This window comes from Lissotriton helveticus, chromosome 4_1 (assembly GCF_964261635.1).
Source record: "Lissotriton helveticus chromosome 4_1, aLisHel1.1, whole genome shotgun sequence".
NCBI classification, from domain to species: domain Eukaryota; kingdom Metazoa; phylum Chordata; class Amphibia; order Caudata; family Salamandridae; genus Lissotriton; species Lissotriton helveticus.
The window spans coordinates 1,539,532,534-1,539,550,223 of record NC_136063.1 but is presented as its reverse complement, the minus strand read 5'-3'; the positions used below and the strand labels follow the sequence as shown (position 1 = coordinate 1,539,550,223).

The 17,690-nt window shown below is 47.1% G+C and overlaps 1 long non-coding RNA gene across 1 annotated transcript in view; it reads left to right on the top strand.

Moving 5' to 3' along the window:
* Positions 1-10,045, top strand: part of LOC144829233 (uncharacterized) — a 39,597-nt gene extending 29,552 nt beyond the window's left edge. Inside the window, exon 2 of the long non-coding RNA XR_013610611.1 lies at positions 9,517-10,045. This is a non-coding gene — a long non-coding RNA (uncharacterized LOC144829233). The remainder of the gene's footprint in view (positions 1-9,516) is intronic.
* The last annotated feature ends 7,645 nt before the right edge of the window (positions 10,046-17,690 follow it).

The window sequence follows — 17,690 nt, the reverse complement described above, 5'->3', positions numbered from 1 at the left end:
AACTTCTGCCCGGATGCCTCCCGCAGACTGATTGCTATGCTGCTAGCCCTTGTGCGGTGCAGTGTTTCCATGTGCTGGGGTCGCCAACTTGCATCGAAGGAGTCCCTTTGGTTGGAGGATGCTTCCCATTGCCAGACTCTCCTGTCCGTATTCTGGGACTTAATGCTTGCTAGATCACGCCCGCTAGATATCTGGGGTCCGCTTGTCTCCTATCTTCTAAGTCACACTTCCCAGCACTCAGAGGCCTCCCCCGCACTTCTCGCCGGCGATCCGCCCACGGCGGCCGCTGTTGCAGGCCCATGAGTCACCTCCTCCCGGCTTCCCTTTCGCCCCCGAGCCTACACTTCCCCCCCTTGTTAGGTGTGGTGCCCTCCCTAATAATTTCGTAGCTGTGTTTTTGGTGAGACTCCAATCAATTTCATGGTAGTCATTGATCACTGCGCATGTAACAGCCTCTCCCTGATTCTATATAGCATATTGTATTGTATATTATTTTGCCATGGTGTCACTTTGTATCTGTACTGTGTTTAAATCGTCAATAAAGGTTTTTGAAAAATAAAAAAAAACACAAAACATAATTTGCCCATCACCCTTCTCTCTGACCCCCTTCCTTCATCCCCATCCTCCACTTTCACCTTTCCTACCGGCGCTTGCTCTACTCATCTCTCAATGCCCCCTTCAGTACACACCTACTAGTCACCATACTATCATCAACCACTTTGCTCATCTGCAAGTTAATCGACATCTAATAATCTTTTGTGATCTGAGTTACGCATGCTACCTTTCGAAATGTGCCAAAACACCACATGTATTACAAGTATAAGGGTGTTGTATATTCAGATCAGAGACACCTAGCAGCTCAGAAATGTAACATTGATAGTGTTGGATCTGACATCCTTGGCGTGGTTTACCCCAACCTTTTGCCTTCAATCCTCCTGTTCTTGGTTACTATGTTCTTGTTGACCGTAGGACTCTGCACATTTTAGCATTGCTAACGAGTGCTACAGTGCCTGAGCTCTCTCCTCTAATTGGCTTACACCCATTTGGCACATTTAATATATGTGTAAGTCCCTAGGAATATGGTACTACATGTACCCAGTGCCTGTAAATTAAATGCAATTAGTGTACCAGCAGCATTTATTGTGCCACCCACTTAAGTAACCCTTTTAAACATGTCTCAGGCCTCTCACTGCAGCCTCAGCGTGAAGTTTTAACTGTCATATCGACCTGGCGAAATAAACCTTTTGCCAAGCCTAAACCTTCCTTTTTAAAACATATATGTCAGCCCTAGGGTAGTAACTAAACCACTCACAGGGCAAGGTGCCATGTATTTAAAAAGTCTGCTCCCAAGTAGCGGGAGCATTTTTAAAGTCACTCCAGCTGGGAGCAAACTTTGTGTTTGGTCTCGCTTGGCAAGAGCTTTGAAATTGCTCCTGCCAAGTGAAAGCAAACACAGGTTTCCCCGCCCTTTATGGTGTGGGCAAGGAAACCGCTATGTCCTGTGGTGGGCACCCTGGGTCATAGCAGGAGCCGTCCCTGGGTTATGGGTTCCCCAGGGATATTATTGACACCGGGAGGGGGGGTGCTGTTCCCCTCCCTTCTGAAATTGTGGCGGGTCCCCTAGGGAGGGAGGCTGAGCGGCTTTCCTCCCCATTACTTAAAGCTGGGTCCAGGTGGATGGGGTCCAGAGGCTGAAATCGACTTAAGAAGGAGGGCTGTGTGACATCCTCCCCCTTTATAACTTTGTCTGGGCCCCAGGGGTTGGGGTTTCCGGGGCCAAAATCTGCCTGAGGGGTCCACGTGCCCCCCCTTCTCACGTTATAATAAGACAAAGCCCTGGGGAATGGGGTACCTGTGGCCAAAATCAGCCTGGGCAGGAGACCGCAGGACCCCCTCCCCTTCTCAATATTGGCCGGGCACTGGCGGGGGTCCCTGTGGCCAAAATCAGCCCGGGAAGGAGGCACGTGGTCCCCAGGGCCAAAATGGTCACTGGAGGGAGCGGGTGCCCCCTCCCACTTTATAATAAGGCCAGGCCCGGGGGATGGGGTCCCTGAAGCGGGAATTAGCATCTCAATATTGGCCTGGCCCCAGGGGAATGGGGTCGTCGGGCCTGAAATCGGGACAGGAGGGGGGACCGCATGCCCCCCTTCCAGTCTATAATAGGTCCGGGACCCAGAGGATGTGGTCCCCAGGGCTGAAATCAGCACCCTCTTCCCCCATATATATTTATTAATTCCCCAGACCTGGCCCACCCAGGGGGCATAAAAAAAGCCAGGGGGACCAGGCATGTTTTAAAAAAATAATTTTTCGGTGAATCTGTACCTCCTTTCAAATTTGCAGCAACATTTATAAAGAAAAAATCTTTGGGACCCAGGTGGGGTCCTTGTGGGACCCCAATACCAGTCCTAGGGTGTGAGGGTATTCCTACCCTGCTCCCTAGTGTTTTTTTGTGCATTTTTTTGGAATGCAGTGCAAGTTCAGAGTACCAAGATGGCTGCCACCACTTCCTGGTTGAAGTGATGGCTGCCAATCAGATCTCGGCATGAGATCTTGCAGATCTGCAGACCCTCTGTGTCCATTGATATAAATAAATCTCTTTTCTTAAGTAACTCCAAAACTACTGAATGATTTACACCAAACAAAGATCTTTTTGGACCGAGGTCTAGCTTTCTGCCAAATGTGGTGTAATGCCGTTCAGCGGTTCGAGCTGTGGTCATGTCTAAAATCTGTATGGGAAACTGCATGGGGGAAAAAGCGTTTCGGGACCCCCTCTTTTTCTCATCCACTGCTTGATGAATCACCCCAAACTTTACTGACAGCAGCAGCAGTTAGTGGCAAAGTAGTTTTAAAAATTCGTGAAATGGTGCAAAAGTTATTAGCAAAACAAAAAAACATTTTCTTATGGAAACTAGGTCCTAACTATAACTAGATACTGCAGATTTGTTGGCAGGTGTGGTTTGTTCCCCTTCCTCCGATTGTGGGCTGTTTTTTTTAATTTTGCATGCGCCAGCGCTAACTGTTTCCCCTGAAATTCATGTAAAGATGTGATTTTCAAATGATTACTATTGCTCTTTATCTAGATTGCACTTCAAGTCTTTCTTCGCCGTTCATGTAAGTCACACGTCATAAGAAGAGCGACTGACCACTCTGAATTTACATATGATTAAGAACTATTGTGGTTGAAACCCATCATGTTCAGAATCTCTGCTTAAATGAAAACAACTGTTACCTGTTACAGATGGTGGGCATGATTCTACGCTGCTGGATTCAGGAATGCATGTTTTTTGCTGCAATATATATTGCGGTGACGTTCGCTGACAAGCCCTGACTCGAGAGGCTGGTCTTCTTTTAACGTCACATTTCGGTGGAAGCAATATATTGATCGGCAGCCGCTGACTGCATTTGAAGAGGCAAACAAAGTAGATTGATCAAGGTTTGGCCACTGTTGAAATGGTAGGTCTGCCTGCATTTGATTTTGCGAGATATTTTAAGGCAGCCAGGGTTTGTAGGGATATTGACCCCTGCATGTTATGTTGTGGATAATGTTGGATGAAAGCAGAGGTCAGAGACGAAAAGCTTGGAAAATTACATGGATTTGGAATGGCAGCGCCGAAGCCTCTGATTTTTCAAGTTGTGCTCGGTATCCCACTGTGAGTGCCCAGTAAGAGCCGTTTCTCCCAGTTATCATCATCATCCAGTCAATGAACCGCATGCTGTAGCTGAGCTGCCATGTGGTAAAATTACAGGTGTGGAACACTCGAGTCCTCTGTGACTCCACATTCTCTGTAAGGTGGCAAGTCCAATCCTTCTGCGCTTGGAGCCCCAAAGGAGGACCACTATTAGGCTGTCCAGTGTTTGAAAATAATGCCTGGGGATCGCATAAAAAGTACCTTTTAGGACACAGAGATAGCACGGTAATATTATCATTTTCACAATTGCTATCCCACCCATAAGAGACAGATATAGTTCCAGAACCTGATTGAGGCCCGTACTACCTCCACCGCTTCTCCAGTATTAAGATATAAGGATGTCGGTGCTATGTGAGCCAGACGAACCCCCAGATAGCGAGTATCAGATGTCACCCAGGGAAACCCCACCACAGGTAGCTGATCGTCTGGCACTCCCACTAGTCTCCCCAGGGGGAACAACTTAGATTTATCTGGGTTGATCGGAGGCCTGAGATTTTCCCAACTGCCTGCATAACCTTAAGCAGGATGGGTGCCGAATAAAGTGGCTGCTGAAGATACGCGAAAGTGTCGTCGACATAGAGGGAGACCACATGGTTGGTTTCCCCTAGGGATATACGCCACAGATGCATCCTGCAAGGCAGGGTCTCCGGACCCTGCATTGCAGGATGGCAACCGCAAATAAAAGTGGCAACAGAGGGCGCCCCTGTTGAGTGCCGCTATGTAGCTGAAATAGATCAGAGATCACTTCCCCGGATCGTACCCTAGCATATGGAGCAGAATAGAGCAAGCAAACCCATTGGATGAATATATGGGTCCCACCCCAAGTTGTTAGAGCACGTGCCATAGGTAAGACAATTTACGGAATTGAATGCTTGCTCTATATCCAGAAGTGCCAAATTAAATTCATCTGTCAAAAGCCGCGGGGCATGCCAAACATTGGCCAGTCGCTGTAAATTATGAATGGTACTGCGTCTCAGAATAAATCCAGATTGGTCTGAATGTATGAGGAAGGGCAGCTGGGGAAGAAGACGCACTGCCAGGACACCCCTCAGAATCTTTACAACTATATTTAAAAGCGATATCGGCCTGTACAATAAAGTGAGAGAAGGGTCCCTGCCAGGCTTCAGTATCATGACCACTAGAGCCTCTCACATAGAGGCTGGTAGAGAGCCAGTATCCAGGGCCTTGCTGTATACCTCCAGGAGCTGGTCTGCCATCAATGCCGCAAACGTATGCTACTTTTTCACCGGTAAGCCATTACTACCTGGGGTTTTAGCAGGCTTGAGGTTCTAGATCCCCGAAAAGATCTCCTCCTTAGTAATGGGGGCATCCAAAGCCTCTGCGACATCAGAGTCAAGGCCTGGGAGCTCAACATTTGTGAGGAAATTCTTCACATTCTCCAAAGAAGGGAGTACTTGCTCTGGATATACCTTACAAAGATGGGTGGAATATACCCCATTAATCGCAGGCCCCGTATGTACTAGTTCTCCCACCTCCATATGTAGCTGCAGGACAGAGGCCTCACGGGCCTCTCATCAGACCTGTTGGGCCAACAAAGCTTCTGTCCTTTCTACCTCCATTACTGCCTCGATCACTGCTGATAAGCTGAATGGGTATGTTTCTCCAACCTTTGCCAGTCCTCCATCAGTGCCTCCTGAGTTTTGCACCATTCTGGTAATCTATGGGGGTGGCCAAAGGAAACACCGCCTTCAATCTGCCCAGTTTGAAATCCTGGGGACTGATGTCCCTTTCCAACTGATGTTGAACCCCATCGGAAGTTTTTATACACACTCCCCTGAGGACAACCATAATGGCTTCCCAGTCAAGTGCCCGACAAGATGAAGACCCCTAATTTGCCTCAAAGTAATGTACCAGTGAAGCAGTGTTCATTGCCACAAAGTGGGGATCCCCTAGAGCCTCCAAAAAGTGGCACCACAGCGGTATATCCGGCTGACCAGGAGCTCCATCGAGGCTCAACAAGATCAGCAAGTGGTTCAAAAGGTATCAAGTTAGATTGGTGACGTCTACAACCATGGTCACTAGGTCGGCAGAGTTAAGCACTCATCTAAGTGGCTGAATGTGCCCGTTACAGGGGTGTGGCAAGAAAACAAGCCTCACCTAGCTTGGCACACAAACCAGAAATCGCACAGGTGTAGACCATTCAGCACGTCTCGCATCGCCCCGATGGGACAGGATTTAGTATAGGCTGGGGAGGCTCCCTAATTAACGTGCCAACCAGAAAACAATTTAAGTCCCCTGCTAATACCACCAGCGCACACAGTAGGGAGCCGCCACCACCAACAACTCAGGAAAGAAATTCGGACAATCATTATTGGGGGCACAGACAATAATAATACAAATCCCCCGACCCTCAAGTGTCCCATGGAAAATGACATACCACCCTCTGATCCACAACATGATTCAGATGCCTAAAGGGGACCACCTGAGACAATCAAATAAGTGTACCCCTTGCATATCCAGAGTAGGAAGCAGCATACATTTGCCCCCCTATAACTTCCTCAGGTATGGGATGCAGTCACCCCAGATATGCGTTTCCTGCAGGAACGCCACAGCCACTCCATAGTGTGGGAAAGTGTCCCTTTGTACATGGTTACCCCCACGTTTTGCCTGACACTTGATGCACTTCGACTTGATGTGCCCTGGGTCTCTGACAATCAGGTTCTCAGGGCCTTTGTTCTTTCCCCCAAACAGTACCTTTGTACCCATAATTGGCACATCTCTGGCCACAGGTAAGCCCCTTGTATAAGGTACCATTGCTATCAAGGGCACTTTGATCAGGGAAGGCCTCAAAGGGCTGCAGCACCTATTGCGCCACCCTTAGAGGGCATGCACCTTAACACCCACACACTGGCATTGCAGGCTGCATGTTTTGGTGCAGAGAAAAGTGAAGAGTCAACAAGGCACACTTCCCTGTGTGACATGCCTGCAAACACCTGCCTGTCGCCTAGGTAAGTCACCCCTCTAGCAGGGTGCACTAGCCCACAGGTGAGAGTACAGTTGCATGAGCACTGTACCCCTACAGTGTCTAAGTCCATTCTTAGACATTGTAGGAGCAGTAAAGCCACAAAGAGTATATGGTCTGGGAGTTGGTCATCACAAACTCTACATCTCCATAATGGCTCTTATGAAACCTGGGAAGATTGGCAGCAAACATATCAGCACATTAAACCCACCCTGATGCTAATGTGGGATTTCATGTAAAATGCACTCAGCGGGCATCTTAGAGATGCCCCTGAAAAATGATTGGCCCTGGTGCGGTTCCCGAATGCCTACCCATAATTTGCCACCAACAGACAGGTTTCTGGACCCCTGGGTAGAGGGCCTCCACTCTCTGGGTCCAGGAACAAAGCCTATCCTGGGCAAAAGTGTCAAGCCTCCTCCCCAGGATGGGTTGGGTACACACAGGGGAAGCTTCAAAGGCTTGCCACCTTTGTTAGCTGACCCTGCCTTTTGCTGCCCCCAGCAACTGGCTCCCTCCGGTTCTGCCCCCACTTTGGGTGGGAGAATCGGCGGGAGAATTGAGTTAGGAAGAGAGGTATGCCCATCTTTACCAACCCCACCCCTCAGGTGGCGAGGGGAGGGGGGGTGAGGGAAAGCACACATCTCAGTCCCCTCCATCTTGAAGTTGAGGAGACCCAGCCAATCAGAGAGAGGGTCATGCCGCCTCCCACTGGAGGGTGGCATACTAGGTGGTGTACTCACCCCAAGGAAGTTACCTATTGGTCCCGACCTGCACACCCCTGTAACGCCCTACATTTAGTATTTAGCGGTGACCCTGAACCTTGCCTCCTAAGATTAGAGAAGAAGAAAGCAGAAGGATCGAAGAGACGAATAATCCCCAAAAATGCGATGTAGCAAACCTCGGTATTACCGAATATGACCAGATTCGGTAATAACGATTCGGTATTTACCACTTATCTGGAGCATGTGGTAATCAGGTGCAGTGCATAAAATCAGGCCCAAAATGCATCAGTGGGAACACAATGGCGGGCCTCTACCTCATTGCAAGGCGGCTACGCTTGAGAGCAGCAGGAGTAAGGATCTGGAGACGGGAGGAGCAGGTGTACAGATTGCACATCACATTGTTCCAATTGACAGAAGCAGAAATTTATGAAAGATACAGACTGCACCCTGAGACCATCCTGGACCTAATACGGGACCTAAAACCCTATCTGGAGCATCAGACACCAAGGGCCCACGCTGTCCCCACCCATGTCCAGGTACTCTGCTGCTTGCACCTCCTTGCATCAGGAAGTTTCCAGGGTGTGACAGCTGCAGTGGGTGGAGTGTCACAGAGCTGTTTATCCCGTTTCTTCACCACCTTCCTAAATGCCATGATGGACAGAATGGAACACTACATTTCCTTCCCCAGTACTCAGGCGGAGCTGCAGAGGACCAAGCTGGAGTTCTACCAAATGGCACACTTTCCACACGTCATCGGCTGCATCGATGGGACCCATATACCCATCTGCCCACCTACAGCTAGTGAATACATATACAGGAACCGCAAATCCACCCACTCCATCAATGTACAGGTGATATGTAATGCCAAGTTCATAATTACTGACATCGTGGCCAAATTCCCCGGGAGTAGCCACGACGCGTACATCTTCCGGAACATTGGCATCCATACACGTCTGCTTGCAGGTGAATTTGGAGACGGATACATACTAGGTAAGTAAATGTGACACACCGTGATGTACACCCTGGCTAAAGCAAATGATCACACAAATTAATGCCACTTACATCTGTACATAGGTGACAGCGCATATGCCCTCCGGCCGTATCTACTCACACCATATCTCAACCCAGCAACCCCAAGGGAGAGGAGATACAATGTGGCACATAGGAGCACACGCAACGTGGTGGAGCGCACATTTGGATTGCTCAAAAGCAGATTCCGTTGCCTCCACAAAACTGGAGGTGCACGTCTGTACAGCCCCATCAAATGTTGCAAGATAATTGCTACATGTGCAATGCTACACAATCTGGCCATCAAAAAAGGAACAGCAGTGGAACTGACTGACTCAGATGACGAGGACGAGGACAACCCTCAGCCAGAGCCCGGCGCAGCAGGCGTTGCTATTGAACATGAAAGGAGACAGAGACGGGCAGAGATAACGGCAAACTACTTCTGAGTGAGTAACGACACAGAGCCAGTTAAAGTTACATTTTAAGGTGTTTATTAGGCACACCCCCAGTAATGTGAGCAATGTCCAATTGGACATGGGTTACATCACCCATCTCATGCATGGTAACAGCCATAGGTCCTTACTTCTTGCGGCCACGTGCTGCCCGTGGCCGTTCCCTATCAACACTGTCTGGTGTGTCGGACTGTTCATGTGAAGGCACGTTACGTTCACTACGCCTTCTGAACTCGGTGGGTGAGGGCGTGATGCTACCACGGCTGGTGGCCTCCTCACTGTCCCCCCCCTTCCATTGTGGCGGCCTTAGCATTCTGCATTTGCTCTAGCACTGAGGTCATGGACACCATCCCCCTGGCCACATCCCTGCTGCAATGCGCCATCTCCTCCTGCATGGCGATGGACCTGCGACACATCAGTGATGTTGAAGTGGCCAGCCGGCTCACCGACTTGGTATAGGCCTGGAGCCTTTGTCTCTCCCTGCGCCTGGCTAGACGGTCCTGCTCAAGCTGGCTGCAGAGGTTGTCCACCGAAGTAGCTACTCTTTCCATTCCTGCACTCATGTTCTCCACCATAGCACTGATGCCCTTCTCCATCCTGTGCATATGCTTGTTTATGTGTGCCACCTCCCTGTGCATTGACTTCATCTCTCTCCATTGCAGGCGCTGGACCTTCAGCATGTTGCCTTCCAGTCCAGCAAACACACTGTCACCCTGCTCGGCTGCCTCTGGACTGTCCGGCCTTGCCCTGCGGCGTCTGGATGAGATGTGGGCACCCTCGGATGCAGAACCAGACCTCTCCCTGTTGGATCTTTCCCCTATGGGACTTTGTTCGCCCCCTCTGCCCTCCTCATCTGACTCCTCCATCTGCTGGAGGGTGGCCACGGCATGCCTCCTGCCTGACGGTGGGGGTGTTGGTGATCTTCGCAGTGGGGACTGTGTGAGAGGGGATTGCGGACTTCCCTGGCGCTGTGGTGATGGCTGTGGGGGTGGAATAGATGGCTGTGATGTCGCCGAGCTTGTGGTCCCTGCAGGCCTGCTGACGTCTTCATTTTGCCTCCCCTCTGGCCTGGCTGACTTAGCTCGGCTGCTCTCTGCTGCACTGCGAGATGACTCGCCTGTAATGACACAAATGTAGATATACTCACTGCTCTGTCTGCCATGAAATTACATTAAACAACATGCCTACAGAGCACAGTGGTTGTCCTGACGTTGCCAATTACTTTACCATGCTATTGTGTTTGCTAGCCTGACTGTCCTATTCATGTGTTCCCTCTGACTACATCACCCATAATGCATTGCAGGTATCCAGTAAGACAAGGGGTGGAGTGGGAGCCCCTTTGCCACTATGGGGATTGGGGTTGGGGAGGGGGTAGCACAGCATGCTGGGCATGCTTCTTACCTTGTTTTCTAGCTGCTCTGGCGGAGCTGTCGGCGTCTCCCACGCCAATAACACTCTCCTGCTGGATGGTGGATTCAACCATCAGTTCAAGTGGTGTTGGTACTGGGGCTCTGTTTTTCCCTCCTCCTGTTTTTCCAGCCTGCCTCTGTCTCTCTGCCATTCTCATTTTGGCTGTCTTCCTGAGGTCATACCACCTCTTCCTGATGTCCTCTATGGTGCGCTGGGTCACACCTATGGCATTGATTTTGTCTCTGATGCCACTCCAGATTTGCCTCTTCTGTGACTCTGGCACTTGGTGGGACTGGGCTCCAAAGAGCTTGTGGTGCTCTTGGCTGACATCCTGGATCAGGACCTCCAGCTCCTTGTCACTGAACTTAAGTTTTCTCTTTCTGTCGCCTCCCTCCTTCTCCCTGTCCTGGCTTGCAATTTCAATGCTTGTTGTAGCTTTTCAGTCCTGCTTGTGGCTGTGTGGCAGTTTTGCTGCTGGCTCCTCAGCTCACCTGCCTGCCTGCCTGCCTCACTGTGAGCTCCAGGTCCTGTGCACCTGGCTGGGTGTGGCCACTTCCTGTTTGGGAGGTAATTAGGTGATTCAGGATTGGCTGATTCACCAAATTACGATTTTTTGAATTACCGAATCGGTATTTCCGATTCGGTAATGGATTCTGTAACACCGATTCGGTATTTGTTTCTCATTTTTTACCGATTTGTCTGGATTCGGTATTTAATACCGATTCATAATGAATAGGTAAACTTTAACGAAATTTTTTCTACATCGCGTTTACCGAATCCTTAATACCGATTCGGTAAAATTCGGTATTAAGGATTCGGTATTCTCCGTTTACCTACATATGGCCCTCTGTAAATAGCAAATCAGTATTTCACATTGATTCCTATGGGCTTCAAGGCCCATAGGAATCAATGGGAAATACCGATTCGGTATTTACAGAATCGGTAAATACCGAATCTTACAGATTCGGTAATTGAAAAATAAAAATTACCTACATCTGCCTACTTCCAATTTACCTACTCTTAAATACTGAATCGGTATGATTCGGTATTTGAGAGTAGGTAAATCGGAATTACCTACATCAGGCCCCTAGTGTCTAAAAATATATACAAATCTATGTTATTTTTCTAAATTGGTCTAGGATTTATTTTTGAGTCTGTATCTCATTTATTGACTCTGTGTATGAAAGACTCCCCTCTGATAAGCCTAAGCTGCTGCCCACGCTACCACTAATAGAGAATGTGGAATTATTAAAGCAAGCCCTGTAAACCAATCAGGATTGTCTGGACTTTTTGCCTGATGTAGCCCTACATTCGCAAACTACATAAAAGCCAGCTTCCTACATAGGTGAGCACTTCTTTACCTGCTGACATTATCTGGTGTCAATGGTTGTATTGGTGGACTGCTCTAGTAAATGATTGTCCAAATGAAAAATTAGTTTCTTTAGTATGAATCTGCGGAAGGCTTTCATCATTGAGTTCAGGCAATGTCCCATAATTTTCTGGTGCAGTTTCCAGAGGGCACTGCACTGGGTGAAGATTTAGTGCCTTCTTCGGCCTGGCACTTAATCCTGTTGATTTAATCAACTAATATGAGTGGGAGTGGGGCGTGTTAGAATGCTGTGTTGCAGTTTTGTGGGTGAGTGTATTGTGCAGTGCATTTTCCTCCTGAGTTCCGTGTGTTGCTTGTTGAAGGAGAAAGTGTGACGTGTTGCGTCTGTGTCATCTGCATAGTTTAGTAGCGTGAGGTGGATGTCTAGGACATTTTGTATGAGTGTAGTTGAGACGATAGGTTTTTTGTTGGAATCTGGTAAAGGAAATTTTGAATTGAGGTGATGCATTGTTGTACTTTCTGTTTTTATTTTGTGCCTTGAATGTGTAGACCAGGCTTGATGTGGAAACCCTTTGTTAAAGGAAGTCATTGGGTTCTGTGCCCTCGCTGTCACGTGACTGAGCATCCCTGACCAAATGTCCTGCATGCATAAATGTTGTACAGGTACTTTGTGAACCTGCAGAAATGTGATGGTAGAACTTTACGTCCGAGGAGGTCGCAAGACTTGGCCATCTTGGGCGGTTGTGTGCTAACAATAATCACAACCTAGTCATTGGCTCGTTTCTTTGTTTAACATGAGGTGTGGAGAGCCCCATGACTTGACCAGTTACAAAGTTTCTCTGACAGCTATTTCTTAATGTTGTGTGTCTGTGTGGATACTGGAAAGTTTAACAGGTTGATGTTGGTGAGTGTGTAATCTAGACATGTTGAAGATTAAGTGATTGTGAATGATTGTTCCTCTCCTTTATATGCAAGATAATAGGATGTTGCTGTGTGGTTTTCAGTGGGACTTACGGCCTAACATGGATTAAAAATACTTACCTCCTACCTGAGCAGCTCCAGGCTGTTGATTGAAGATCCTGCCCTATACCGTAGAGGAGATGGCTCACTTCCCTCAGTCCCCTTATCTTTCTTTAATGAAAGCTTTGAAGGAAGAGGCCTCGGCTGGAACATTAACCATAATAGTTTTTAAAAAAAGTGACAAATAGTAAACGTCCTCTGTGCAGGCACACGAGATAAATTATTCACAGGGTGTCATGCCACAGGGAGCTGTTGACCACAAATCAAACACCTTCCACTAAAGACTGATTAACGTGAGCAGTGAATGAATAACATTTACAAAGATCCTATGTATCGCCTCAGATGCAGTGAAGTCTCACTAATGCGCCTATCCGTGCTACTTTACAGGGAGCTGTGTTCTATGACTGGTCACAAGTAAAGATGTGTGATACTGATGCGCGCTCTCACGGTCCACGGCAAAGAGCTGAGATCGAAGGGGTGGGGAGCACCTGAGCAGACACCCCAAGGCTTGTAATTTAAAGAAAGCTGACAGCCATTTCACATAAACAAGCCAGGTGCTCAGCGAGGCTAAATTTGGAGGAAACCCTAAAGGAGTCGCTGCTCAGGAGCTCTCGATCTAATCGGCGAAGGGGGTGGAGCCAAGATTAGAAACCTAAGCTCCCAATCGCACTGTCACCAGTCTAGCCGCTATATCTCATGTCCTCTCATTTGATAACATTGAGAACGTCGATCATAAGTTCTTGATATACAGCATGCACGATAATCATGGCCGTCTCAGAGGACCAGATTAAATAAAACAGCTGTGTCAGCGCACTGCAGGAACTGGGAAGCTGCTACTCCATCGATGACGGGCGACGTCATGTATATCAAACTGATTCGACTGCACGTTTTACACGCACTACGGCTGGGGCGATGAATTTTGGTCTCGAAGCAAGCACCCCCACGGAGACTGGTATAGCCATGTGCATCACAGAGAGGAGGGCGAGACTATTCGTGCAAGTTAAGAGGAAGCAGAGATGCAGCGTAGAAGGGCTAGAAGCAGAAACTGATGTCTACCAAAGGGATTTCTCCAAGTCCCATGGTGGTTAATTTAAAATAATGTATTAATTGTAGCTGACATATACTTATGCTGCTGAGTGTTGACAGCGTCCACTTTGTGTTGGTCATCACACGTGCTGTCAGCTGCAGTGAAAAAGGGGAAACTGGTTAAAACCTAGTGCCCAGTTAGCCGAGATAACAAGAATCCAGTGTTCTATGACTTAAGTTCACCACATACAATGAGTGCCTCAACTGGTGAGGGGATTGGATTTGTGAGCCAAGACAGCATCATGCTAAGAGTTTGTCATAGTTAGAGTTTCTAAGAGGCTAGGACACGGTGCAAGAGAAGCACTGGGTTTAGGACTATGATCCTATTACAAATTTAAATTATGATAGATCAGTGTATTTCGACGGCAAATGGTTCAGCTGTTCTAGAATTTCCAGGGCCATTCTTAGCCTAAGGTGAAAGGTAATCATCCTTGCGTTCTTCTCAGGCTGGATACTGGGTCTTACAGGGGACTTCTCCGAAGTCAGGTGGTTGAAAGGACACTACAGGCTCACCAACAGGTGCTGTCCTTTAATGGACACAGCTGCCAAGTTTACCAGATCCTTACCAGATCCTTGCCTGATATGCTGCTCCAGTCCAAGATTTTTCTTTGCATTCTGGGTCTTGAAGTCTTGTTTAATCAATTATAAATCAAGACTACAAGTCCCAACATTCAAAGAAAAAACCTGGACTGGACCACCTGGGACTCTTGGCAGCTATGAATGGCCCATGCAAATTCTCGACACTTAGGAGATTCCAATGTCTTTAGGTTTAGGGGTTTGTGACTCAGAGGAAGGTCATTTCTTGAAGTTGTCCTTCATATGGATGCCAGTCCATAGGATTGCACCCTTGTCCTCGAGGTCAGGGCAGTTTGTCTTTTACCAGCTCAGTCCAGCAGCTCATTATTTCTTCATTGTGCAGTTTCTCTCTACTTTGATAGAGGTGCTCAGTAAGCAATCTAGTGTTTGGTTGTGGGCAACCATTGCCAACTTACATCTTTGCTGTGTAGTACCTTAGCAGCTTTTTTGTTTCGGAAGAAAGAGGCCCCTACCTAAACGGATAAACCCTAGTAGGGATATAACATTTCTGTGAAAGTTGGCCTATACACCGGGTTATGTGTATGTTTCCTAAATGCTATCACACATTGTTACTTAATAGATTGAAAAACACAGTGATATGTGAATTTATAAAACTTCTTTTTAATTGTCTTTTTTCTTTTTTCTCACAAATGCTGTATTGTTTTTTTCCTTTTTTTTGACAATTTGTACACTTTTTTTTAACAATAATTCATAAAAATTCTAAATATAAATATGCACCTAATCACAATAGTTTATGATACATGTTCTAGTACATATGTCAACAATTGATTTTCTTCGCCAAATACAAAACCGAATCCGAATCCTACGCGTTTCGGCGAGTGGCCTTCATCAGGAGTTCTGTATTTTCAATTGATGATTAGATACTATAATAGTAGAAAATACTCAATTAATACTTCTTGTAAACAAAACTATCTATACTGAACAACATGTGACAATTATTATGTCTATATTTGTCTAACATTTTCATCTATATAAATTATTCATGAACACCCTCTCCTAGTGCCGAAAGTTCTCTACCTTAGAAACTATCAAACTCCATCTGTACATATTTGTATATATCATTATCTACATATTTACAATCTACATTTACATATATTTACATTTTTATTTTCATTTCATTCAACATTCCCTTTATATGCATTTTTTCATTTTTATTGCAATTATCTTATCTTAGTCCTTATTTGATGTAGGTTTAAATGTCTGCAGATCGACACCAGAATTAAGGCCAAAAATTGTGGCCGCTGATCTAAATAAAGTAGATTTTTGTAAGTCATACCTTAAGCGTCTTGTAAATGTTTATACGCCGTATCTAAATGTTGGCAGTAAATTGGTCCTGGATAAGGTTAAAATCTGTGGCAAGAAAATATGAGACTAACATCAGTACCCATATATGTCTCTCTGTGTGCTTACTTAGGTTGTGGTCCCTGAATAAATCCATAGTACCTGTTGTTTGATATCGTCTGACATAAATTGTGTAGCTCAAGTTCACGTCACGGTTGATTTAGTGTGGAGTGGGGTACTCCCGTGACACTGGGTTCTGTCAGGTGGTATTGAATACTGCCAAAAAACAGAACTAGATGCAAAGGTCCTTATTACGATAGGTTGCTATAAACCTTGTTAATTCCTTCAGTAGGTTAATTTACATAACACATACTTGTAGGTTCTGTGTTCGTTTTCAAGGGCTAAGATGGACGGTTATATGTGGATCATCGGCGCATATCATTTTTTGCACCGATGTCGGAGACTATACTATTCTTTTAGCCGGCAGTAAGCCCTTGCTTCTGTGCTTTGCGGATATTCCAAAATGGAGGGTGTCTTGACTCCTTAGAATGCTGACACATTATCTCCCTCAATCATTCCTGCTGCGGTTGTTCCACTTGCTGCCAGTAAAGTGCCACCAAAAAGATTCAAAAAGGATCCTCCGTCATCTCCTACTGCTTCTCCAGACTTGCTACCAGAGGATGGAATCCTATGGAGGAGCGTATTTGTACTGTGGAGCGTCAAATTTGTGATTTCAAAGATATTCTGCCTAAGGTTATTTTGCTGCAGGAGCAAGTACCCAGTTTGCCCAGACAGGTTGAGGATTTGGAAAATCGATATAGAAGGAACAGCCTACGTATTTTTGGTCTGCCTGAGGGTACAGAGGGAACTAACCCTATTTCTTTTTTTCAAGCCTTTCCTGCCACAGATTTTAAAGCTTCTTGAAGGCTCACCTCTCAACATCCAGGGAGCCCTCACACTTGGACACTATCCTCAAGTTCCAACCACAACTAGGAGACCTCGAGGAGTCATCTTGTACTTTTTAGAGTACACTGATCTAATTTTTTATTTTTTTTTAAATATATTTTTATTGCAGGAATCAATCACAGTTACAAGTCAATCACCCGTGTGGTGTGCCGGTGCAGTTATATCGATGAGAAAAAACAAACAAAAAAAAAAAAACGCCAATATCTAAGCACGGCCATTCAGCCCACAACCCGGAGGTCGGGCGGCATGTTCTACGGATCATCACTTGAAAGTGCAGCACGCTGTGCACGTTAAACAGGTGAGGATAAATAGATCTCTTCCGCTTTTCCAAACAACCTAGGTAAACTCCTTCCCCCCCCAATCAAATAGACCCCCCCAGAGGGTCGAGTGACAATCTTCAAGGTCTTAAATCTCTAGTATTCGACAGAAGCTGATACAGTTCCTGCCCTCTCTATCCACCACCCCCCTCCCACCTCGCCATCGGTAATCTAATATACTTTCAAAGAGCTTATGGTAGTAGACAATGTCTCCTCCCATGCAGGTACCCTGCCTGCATGAGTCTACTGGGGGATGGGCGGATCTTCATCACCACTATCGGAATCAGTGTGCATGTCATGGTCGCGCAGGGCCTGAACCAACGTCTCCCAGGCTTGTGCCGCCTCTAGTGCTCGCTCGTCCTGGCGCCGCCGCGCCAGCTGATATCGCAAGGTACTCTTGCTTCCCGCCCGCTTAAGTAGCTCATTGCGCCATTTAGTGCCTGTTGGACCAACCCGCGCCTTCCAATGTCTGGTTATTTCCCGTTTAGCTAGGAGCAACCCCAGGTCAATGAATTTACTCGAAATTTTATTTCTGGGGGTATGTGGGAACCAGTGCAGGATCCCCACCGCAGCATCGAATTGTAGGGACCTTCCCGTCACTCCGCTAAGTGTATCTCCTATGAACATCCAGTAGGAGGTCAGCGCAGGACAGGACCATAACATGTGAATGTGGTCAGCCCCGAGCGCCCGGCATCTAGGGCAGGCCGCCGTGTCCGAGGCGAAATACCTCTGTATTTTCTCCGGGGTCAGGTAGGCCCGATGTAATATGTAGAAGTGAACTAGCTGGAACCGAGCACCACGCGTGCCCTTCCAGGCTCGGCGTAGCAGC